Source organism: Dendropsophus ebraccatus, unplaced genomic scaffold, assembly GCF_027789765.1.
Source record: "Dendropsophus ebraccatus isolate aDenEbr1 unplaced genomic scaffold, aDenEbr1.pat pat_scaffold_490_ctg1, whole genome shotgun sequence".
Lineage (NCBI taxonomy): Eukaryota > Metazoa > Chordata > Amphibia > Anura > Hylidae > Dendropsophus > Dendropsophus ebraccatus.
This window is the reverse complement of record NW_027210092.1, coordinates 108,287-117,336: the sequence shown is the minus strand read 5'-3', so window position 1 is coordinate 117,336 and position 9,050 is coordinate 108,287. Positions and strand designations below refer to the sequence as shown.

At 47.3% G+C, this 9,050-nt stretch overlaps 1 long non-coding RNA gene across 1 annotated transcript; it reads left to right on the top strand.

The window, feature by feature from the left end:
* Positions 1-103: 103 nt before the first annotated feature.
* LOC138777115 (uncharacterized) lies at positions 104-1,388 on the top strand. Its single transcript, XR_011360822.1, has 5 exons — positions 104-154; positions 524-574; positions 829-861; positions 1,138-1,185; positions 1,306-1,388. It is a non-coding gene; the product is annotated as an uncharacterized lncRNA (long non-coding RNA).
* The last annotated feature ends 7,662 nt before the right edge of the window (positions 1,389-9,050 follow it).

The following is a 9,050-nucleotide window of genomic DNA, read 5'->3' as shown; positions in this document are numbered from 1 at the left end:
TAGAGAGAGGAGCGACAGGAAGATAGAATGTGTGTGTATATATATATATATATATATATATATATATATATATATATATACAAGCTGGTGTATGTTCTCTACACAGTGAAATCGACGTCGACGAGGAAGAGGACGTGGCTGACGACATCCCCAGGTAAAGGGCTCAAAGCTTATAGTATTGTGAATACACGTTTATTTTTTTCCCATCCTGTATAGAGAGAAGAGCAGTGGGAGGGCAGGATAGGGGGCGCTCTAGTTAGACATAGAATCATATTTTTCTATTTATTTTAACAGCATTTATTCACATTACAAACTGCTGACACTGGGACTTAGTTGTTAAGGTCCCCATACACTTTATACTTTAGCTGGCCTGTACCTGCAATATACAGTACTATATGGTCATTGTATAGAGCAGTGTACAGCTCACTACATTACTATTGCAATCACCTTCTTTACAATAAAATATTTAATGTGTAATATAACAATATATTTATATATGAGATGGTTTACGTTCTATACACAGAGAAGAAGAGGAGGACGAGGAGGACGAAGGGATGGCCATGGAGATCCCCAGGTAATGAAACAAAACTTATAACATTGTGAAGCAAGGAATTGTTATTTACCATGCTGTATATAGAGAGAGGACGGGGGCGCTCTATTGGAGGTGGGATCTAATTTCTATTGTGGGTAATGGTGAATAGTATATTACTGCAGGTGTGAATAGAGCTGGTAAAAGAGTATTGTTTCTATATAATGTGCTCAAAAATTCTGGTTTCCTTACACTAACCATTGATTTCCCTTCATTTCTTGGTCATTTCTCCTCGGCAGAAGCAGCAGCAGGAGGAGATCCATCTTATCCAGGTAAATATATGGGATGATACATTTACATGATAACACACCTCTATTGCTGCACTGTATATCCTCATGTCATCACTATATATTATATTATCAGTCACATATAATAACCACGAAAGGCCTCATGTACATAATACAGACATACAAGTGACATGGTGCCGCCTGTATCTCACCCACTAGGATAGCACTGAGTCCCCTCTCTCCAGTGTAATGTCTATTCCCCATCACTGCTGACGGGTCTGATCTCAGGAAAGTCATGCTGGTTTTCTCCTTCCCTTATAGACTGCGGGCGCTGTTCTGCTGCTGCTGCGCCACCAAGGAGGAGTAAAGGTGAGTACCCAAAAATCCCCTCACACCTCAGATCACTTTTATTCTGACTGTATATTCATATGGAGCCTATATATGTAACCTGTCATTATTAACACATTGCTTGTTATATATCCTATCTAGGTAACACAGCGCCGCCAGAGTGAGGAGAAGACACCCGACCATCTGGAGCTGTCTGGAGGAGGAGGCGTCCAGAACATCAAGTGGTAAATGGGACGCCCATAACATCCGGAGGACACATTTACCACCACATGGGGGAGGAGGAGCCCCCTTTTACCATCAGAGATAGGAGGAGTAGACACTCACAACACCTAGAGGGGTCTGGAGGAGGTGCCCTTAAAGGGGTTATCTAGGTAACTAAAAAGGCATTTCCTTCCTCGCCAGTGTCTCACTTCTGGTTTCGTCTCCTCTCACACCATCATCTTCTCACCTGGCAAAACGGAGGCGGCCTGAGACAGTGGGGCAGGTACTTTGTTGTGATTGTTGCATGTGGGTGAAACCAGTGGCGGCCAATGTACAAACAATGTTGCCACTGTCATCACAACATTGCCCGTACATTGACCACTGCTGGCGGCGAGTTTCACCCACATGTGGTGATCACACCATAATACCTGATCTACTGTCTCAGACCTTTGCCAAGTCAGAAGATGTTGGAATGAGATGAGTCCGAACTGGAAGTGAGATGCTGGTAATGGTGGAAATATCTTTTTAGCTCCCCAGATAACCCCTTTTAACATCTAGAGGCAAATTAGGGGCCCGTAACATCCGGAGGATTTATTTGCCTCACAAGGGGGAAGGAGGAGCCCCCTTTTACCACCAAAAATAGGAGGACTAGACTCTAAGAACACCTAGAGGGTCTGGAGGAGGCGCCCTTACAGGGGTTATCAAGGCAACTAAAAAGGCATTTCCTTCCTCGCCGGCGTCTCACTTCTGGTTTGGTCTACTCTCGCACCATCATCTTCTTATCTGGCAAAACGGAGGCGGCCTGAGACAGTGGGGCAGGTACTTTGTTGTGATTGGTGCATGCAGGTGAAACCAGTGGCGGCCAATGTACAAACAATGTTGCCACTGTCATCACAACATTGCCCGTACATTGACCACTGCTGGCGGTGAGTTTCACCCACATGTGGTGATCACACCATAGTACCTGATCTACTGTCTCAGACCCTTTGCCAGGTCAGAAGATGTTGGGATGAGATGAGTCCCAACTGGAAGTGAGATGCTGGTAATGGTGGAAAGGAAATATCTTTTCAGCTCCCCAGATAACCCCTTTTAACATCAAGTGGTAAATGGGGCGCCCATAACATCCGGAGGATATATTTACCACACATGGGGGAGGAGGAGCCCCCTTTTACCATCAGAGATAGGAGGAGTAGACACTCACAACACCTAGAGGGGTCTGGAGGAGGTGCCCTTAAAGGGGTTATCTAAGTAACTAAAAAGGCATTTCCTTCCTCGCCGGCGTCTCACTTCTGGTTTCGTCTCCTCTCGCACCATCATCTTCTTACCTAGCAAAACGGAGGCGGCCTGAGACAGTGGGGCAGGTACTTTGTTGCGATTGTTGCATGTGGGTGAAACCAGTGGCGGCCAATGTACAAACAATGTTGCCGATGTCATCACAACATTGCGCGTACATTGACCACTGCTGGCGGTGAGTTTCACCCACATGTGTTGATCACACCATAGTACCTGATCTACTGTCTCAGACCTTTGCCAGGTCAGAAGATGTTGGAATGAGGTGAGTCCGAACTGGAAGTGAGATGCAGGTAATGGTGGAAATATCTTTTCAGCTCCCCAGATAACCCCTTTTAACATCTAGAGGCAAATTAGGGGCCCGTAACATCAGGTGGGTTTATTTGCCTCACATGGGGGAAGGAGGAGCCCTCTTTACCATCAAAAATAGGAGGACTAGACTCTAAGAACACCTAGAGGGGTCTGGAGGAGGCGCCCTTAGATAAGTTAGCTAGGGAGCTAGAAGGCATTATCTTTCCTTTTGTCTCTCCTCCGGTCTGGTGTCTTCTCATTCTACACTATCTGACTTGGCATAAAGGCGGCGGGCTGAGACAGTGGGGCAGGTACTGGGCTGCGATTGTCACATGTGGGTGAAACCAGTGGTAGCCAATGTACACATGATATTCCATCATTATGCATATATTGGCCACTACCGGTGGGACTGGTTTCACCCACATGTGGTTATCACACCATAGTACCTGATCTCCCACCTCAGCCGCCACCTATACCAGGTCAGAAGTTGTTGGGATGAGATGTCACCAAACTGGAAGTGAGATGCCGGTGAGAGAGGAAAGGAAATGCCTGTTCAGCTCCCCAGATAACCACTGTAACACCTAGAGGCAAATGAGGCGCCATTAACATCATTGGGGTTCATTTGCCTCAAATGGGGAAAAGGAGGAGGCCCCCTATAACATCAGAAAAAGGGGGAGAAGGACTCCTTTAAACATCTGGAGGAGTCTGGAGGAGGTGTCTGTAGCATCCGTAGGCAAATTAACATCCATCAGAACTTGACTGGGCATCCTCCAATATCCGGCTGGCATCAGAAACCACCACCTCCTAATGACCCCTCTACACCCCAGGAGCAGCCGGTGAGTATTTCCCATCTGGCACCAAGAGAGTTCAGGAATAATAGCTGCTTGTTGTAGCCCTGGGGCCATTGACACCAGTGATCTTACCACAGCGCTATTATCCCTGAACTCTCCGCTACAAGCCTGGTAAGTATGTCACCTCACAGACACATGACGACTACACACACACACACATATATATTATATATATATACACATAAACATGCACTACACATAGATAGCGGCTGTGATCCTGGGACTTGCTCTGATCGCCACATTTGGGGTCGGGAAGGAATTTTTCCCCTTGAGGACAATTGACTCTTCCCTCTTAGGGGTTTTTGCCTTCCTCAGGATCATCTCAGCCTCACAGCCCCCACAGTCATACATGTCAAATTACTCTCCCTATAACTTGAAATAAAATATCTTTTTTTGCCCCTTTACATCTTTGTGTCTGTGTCTTACTTCCAGGTAGTGTCCGGATCATTCCGCACATGGTGATACCAAGTCTGGCTGTTTTTAGTTACATTTTTATTTGAAAAATGGGAAAAAGGGGGTGAGTTAAATTTTCATCAAGTGGGCAGTTTTCTTATATTTGTTATTTAACATTTTTTAAAGGTTTCCTATTATTTGGACAAACTTCTGATATGTCATAGTGACACGCTAGAAGATTGTGTGGGTGGGGAAAAGGTGCTGAGACCCTTACTGATTGCTGGAATGAAGGGGCAGAAGTGCAGTAGGTTAATCCCCCCTCATAAGTAGATGCCCCCGGTAGTTAGGCAATTTCCCCATTAGGTGTGTAGGGGGGGGGGGTTACCTCCTATTGCAGTACACAACACATGTCACATGTCACGGCACTCTTGCTTTACTTTATGACAGTCTTCGATACCTGCTTAAACATGAGAACTAAACTATGGTCATAAGAAGGAAAATAACAGTGGACCATGGAAACACCAAGTCACATGATCAGGCACAGGTGACAAGTATCCATTACCGCTACACAAAGAACAATACAGCCAATAATACCGCCATACAGTGGTCAGAATCATTTGTACACAAGTTATCACACTGCCGACTATATGAGAGAGTAAAGCACTGATCAGAGGATCTGGAGGATCGGTCAGCTCTCCTGACATGTCTGGTTTAGGAAAAAGCAATTGTGGAGCGTCTCTTCTGAGCGCTCTGCATTGTGTCACTCCTTTTATTCCTGCTGGAAATGTATGAATAAATGGTCGACTATTTGCTACCAAAATACATACATTTATTTTAATAAAGTTATCTTACAAAGTAATGTAACTTTATTAAAGCAATGTATTAGTAAATTAAGGGGGGTATTTTTGCGTCTCCAGAACAACCTTTATTTGTTTGGCAACTAAAAACCTTAAAGAGGTTATCCAGGATTAGTAAAACATGACCGTATTCCTATAAAACAGGACCACTCCTGTCCTCAGTTTGTTTATGGAATTGCAGCTCAGATCCACTGAAGTCAATGGAACTGAGTTGTAATACCACACACAACCTGAGGACACGTATGTCGCTATTTGTGGAAGAATGTTTTTCCAATCCTAGATAATTCATTTAAAGCGAATCTGTCATCCATTGAACACCTACAGAACTAATGACAGTGTTATACACTTTGTACTGCAATGTTAAAGGGAAACTATTACTACTGGTGATATCTCTCACCAGAGGCGTAGCTAAAGGCTCATGGGTCCTGGTGCAAAATGTTAGCTTGGGGCCCCCCATCTCACCCGATCAGGCAAAGTCATATCTAACGTTATATCCAATTACTCTAATGTGCCACCATGTTCTAATGCCCTGTCACTGCCTCCACCTCATGTACTGCACTACTTCCCCCTATAATTAAGGGACTGTACTGTTTCATTGTCTAATCATTGTATTCCAATCTTTGACTCTCCAGCTGAAAACTAAAACTCTCATCATAAATTGCCAGTTGGAAACAATGTGGGTTTTAGTGCTGCAACCTGAAGAGCCACATGCTGCAAAACTACAACTCCCATAATAAACTGTCAGCAGGGCACGATGAAGTTTGAACTTCTGCAACCTGGAGAAGTCACCTGATATCACCTGCAGTCCTATGTAACACCACAGATAACAGTGATATCTCTGAGTACAGATAATGTAGTAGCTGTCACCTCGGGGCACCCAAAGTAACTGCGCTGTTTGGGGTGCCCCCCTGTATGTAGGATCCCCTGCTGTGCCCCCTGTATGTAGGATTCCTTGCTGTGCCTTCATGAGCTAATAATGCCCCCAGAGGTGCCCCCATGAGCTAATAATGCCCCCAGAGATGCCCCCATGAGCTAATAATGCCCCCAGAGGTGCCCCCCATGAACTAATAATGCCCCCAGAGGTGCCCCTATATACTAATAATGCCCCCAGAGGTGCCCCTATATACTAATAATGCCCCCAGCGGTGCCCCCATGAGCTATTTATGCCCCCATAGGTGCCCCGATATACTAATAATGCCCCCAGAGGTGCCCCCATGAACTAATAATGCCCCCAGAGGTGCCCTTATGAGCTAATAATGCCCCCAGAGGTCCCTTCATATACTAACATTGCCCCCAGAGGTGCCCCCATATACTAATAATGCACCCAGAGGTGCCCCCATATACTAAAAATGCCCCCAGAGGTGCCTCCATGAACTAATAATGCCCCCAGAGGTGCCTCCATGAACTAATGCCCCCAGAGGTGCCCCCATATACTAATAATGCCCCCAGAGGTGCCCAAATATACTAATAATGCCCCCAGAGGTGCCCCCATATACTAATAATGCCCCCAGAGGTGCCCCCATATACTAATAATGCCCCCAGAGGTGCCCCCATGAACTAATAATTCCCCCAGAGGTGCCCCCTATGAACTAATAATGCCCCCAGAGGTGCCCCCTATGAACTAATAATGCCCCCAGAGGTGCCCCCAAATACAAATAATGCCCCCAGAGGTGCCCCCATGAACTAATAATGCCCCAGAGGTGCCCCCATGAACTAATAATGCCCCCAGAGGTGCCCCCATGAACTAATAATGCCCCCAGAGGTGCCCCCATATACTAATAATGCCCCCAGAGGTGCCCCCATATACTAATAATGCCCCCAGAGGTGCCCCCTTATACTAATAATGCCTCCAGAGGTGCCTCCATGAACTAATAATGCCCCCAGAGGTGCCCCCATGAACTTATGCCCCCAGAGATGCCCCATATACTAATAATGCCCCCAGAGGTGCCCTCATGAACTAATAATGCCCCCAGAGGTGCCCCCATATACTAATAATGCCCCAGAGGTGCCCCCATGAACTAATAATGCCCCAAGAGGTGCCCCCTATGAACTAATAATGCCCCCAGAGGTGCCCCCATATACTAATAATGCCCCCAGAGGTGCCCCCTATGAACTAATAATGCCCAAGAGGTGCCCCCATATACTAATAATGCCCCCAGAGAAGGCCCCATGAACTAATAATGCCCCCAGAGGTGCCCCCATATACTAATAATGCCCCCAGAGGTGCCCCCATGAGTTAATATTGCCCCCAGAGGTGCCCCAATATACTAATAATGCCCCCAGAGGTGCCCCCCATGAACTAATAATGCCCCCAGAGGTGCCCCCATGAACTAATAATGCCCCCAGAGGTGCCCCCTATAAACTAATAATGCCCCCAGAGGTGCCCCCATATACTAATAATGCCCCCAGAGGTGCCCCCATGAGTTAATGATGCCCCCAGAGGTGCCCCCATATACTAATAATGCCCCCAGAGGTGCCCAAATATACTAATAATGCCCCAGAGGTGCCCCCATATACTAATAATGCCCCCAGATGTGCCCCCATATACTAATAATGCCCCCAGAGGTGCCCCCATAAACTAATAATGCCCCCAGAGGTGCCCCCTATGAACTAATAATGCCCCAGAGGTGCCCCCATGAACTAATAATGCCCCCAGAGGTGCCCTCATGAACTAATAATGCCCCCAGAGGTGCCCCCTATGAACTAATAATGCCCCCAGAGGTGCCCCCATATACTAATAATGCCCCAGAGGTGCCCCCATATACTAATAATGCCCCCAGAGGTGCCCCCATATACTAAAATTCCTCCAGAGGTGCCTCCATGAACAAATAATGCCCCCAGAGGTGCCCCCATGAACTTATGCCCCCAGAGATGCCCCATATACTAATATTGCCCCCAGACGTGCCCCCATGAACTAATAATGCCCCCAGAGGTGCCCCCAATAAACAAATAATGCCCCTAGAGGTGCCCCCATATACTAATAATGCCCCCAGAGAAGCCCCCATGAACTAATAATGCCCCCAGAGGTGCCCCATATACTAATAATGCCCCCAGAGGTGCCTTCATGAGTTAATATTGCCCCCAGAGGTGCCCCCATATACTAATAATTCCCCCAGAGGTGCCCCCATTAACTAATAATGCCCCCAGAGGTGCCCCCATGAACTAATAATGCCCCCAGAGGTGCCCCCTATAAACTAATAATGCCCCCAGAGGTGCCCCCATATACTAATAATGCCCCCAGAGGTGCCCTCATGAGTTAATAATGCCCCCAGAGGTGCCCCAATATACTAATAATGCCCCCAGAGGTGCCCCCATATACTAATAATGCCCCCAGAGGTGCCCCCTATGAACTAATAATGCCCCCAGAGGTGCCCCCATGAACTAATAATGCCCCCAGAGGTGCCCCCTATGAACTAATAATGCCCCCCAGAGGTGTCCCCATATACTAACAATGCCACCAGAGATGCCCCCATGAACTAATAATGCCCCAGAGGTGCCCCCTATGAACTAATAATGCCCCCAGAGGTGCCCCCATATACTAATAATGCACCCAGAGGTGCCCCCATATACTAATAATGCACCCAGAGAAGCCCCCATGAACTAATAATGCCCACAGAGGTGCCTCCATATACTAATAATGCCCCCAGAGGTGCCCCCATGAGTTAATAATGCCCCCAGAGGTGCCCCCATGAGTTAATAATGCCCCCAGAGGTGCCCCATATACTAATAAGGCCCCCAGAGGTACCCCCCATGAACTAATAATGCCCCCAGAGGTGCCCCATGAACTAATAATATCCCCAGAGGTGCCCCCCATGAACTAATAATGCCCCCAGAGGTGCCCCCATGAACTAATAATGCCCCCAGAGGTGCCCCTAAAAAAACAAACATCATACTCACCTGTGTGGCTGCAGGCAGCAGCTCTTCCTCCTCTTCTGGCTCCATCTTGCAAGCCACAGGGACGGGACTTCCGGCAGGCGTGATGACGTCACATCATCACGCCTGC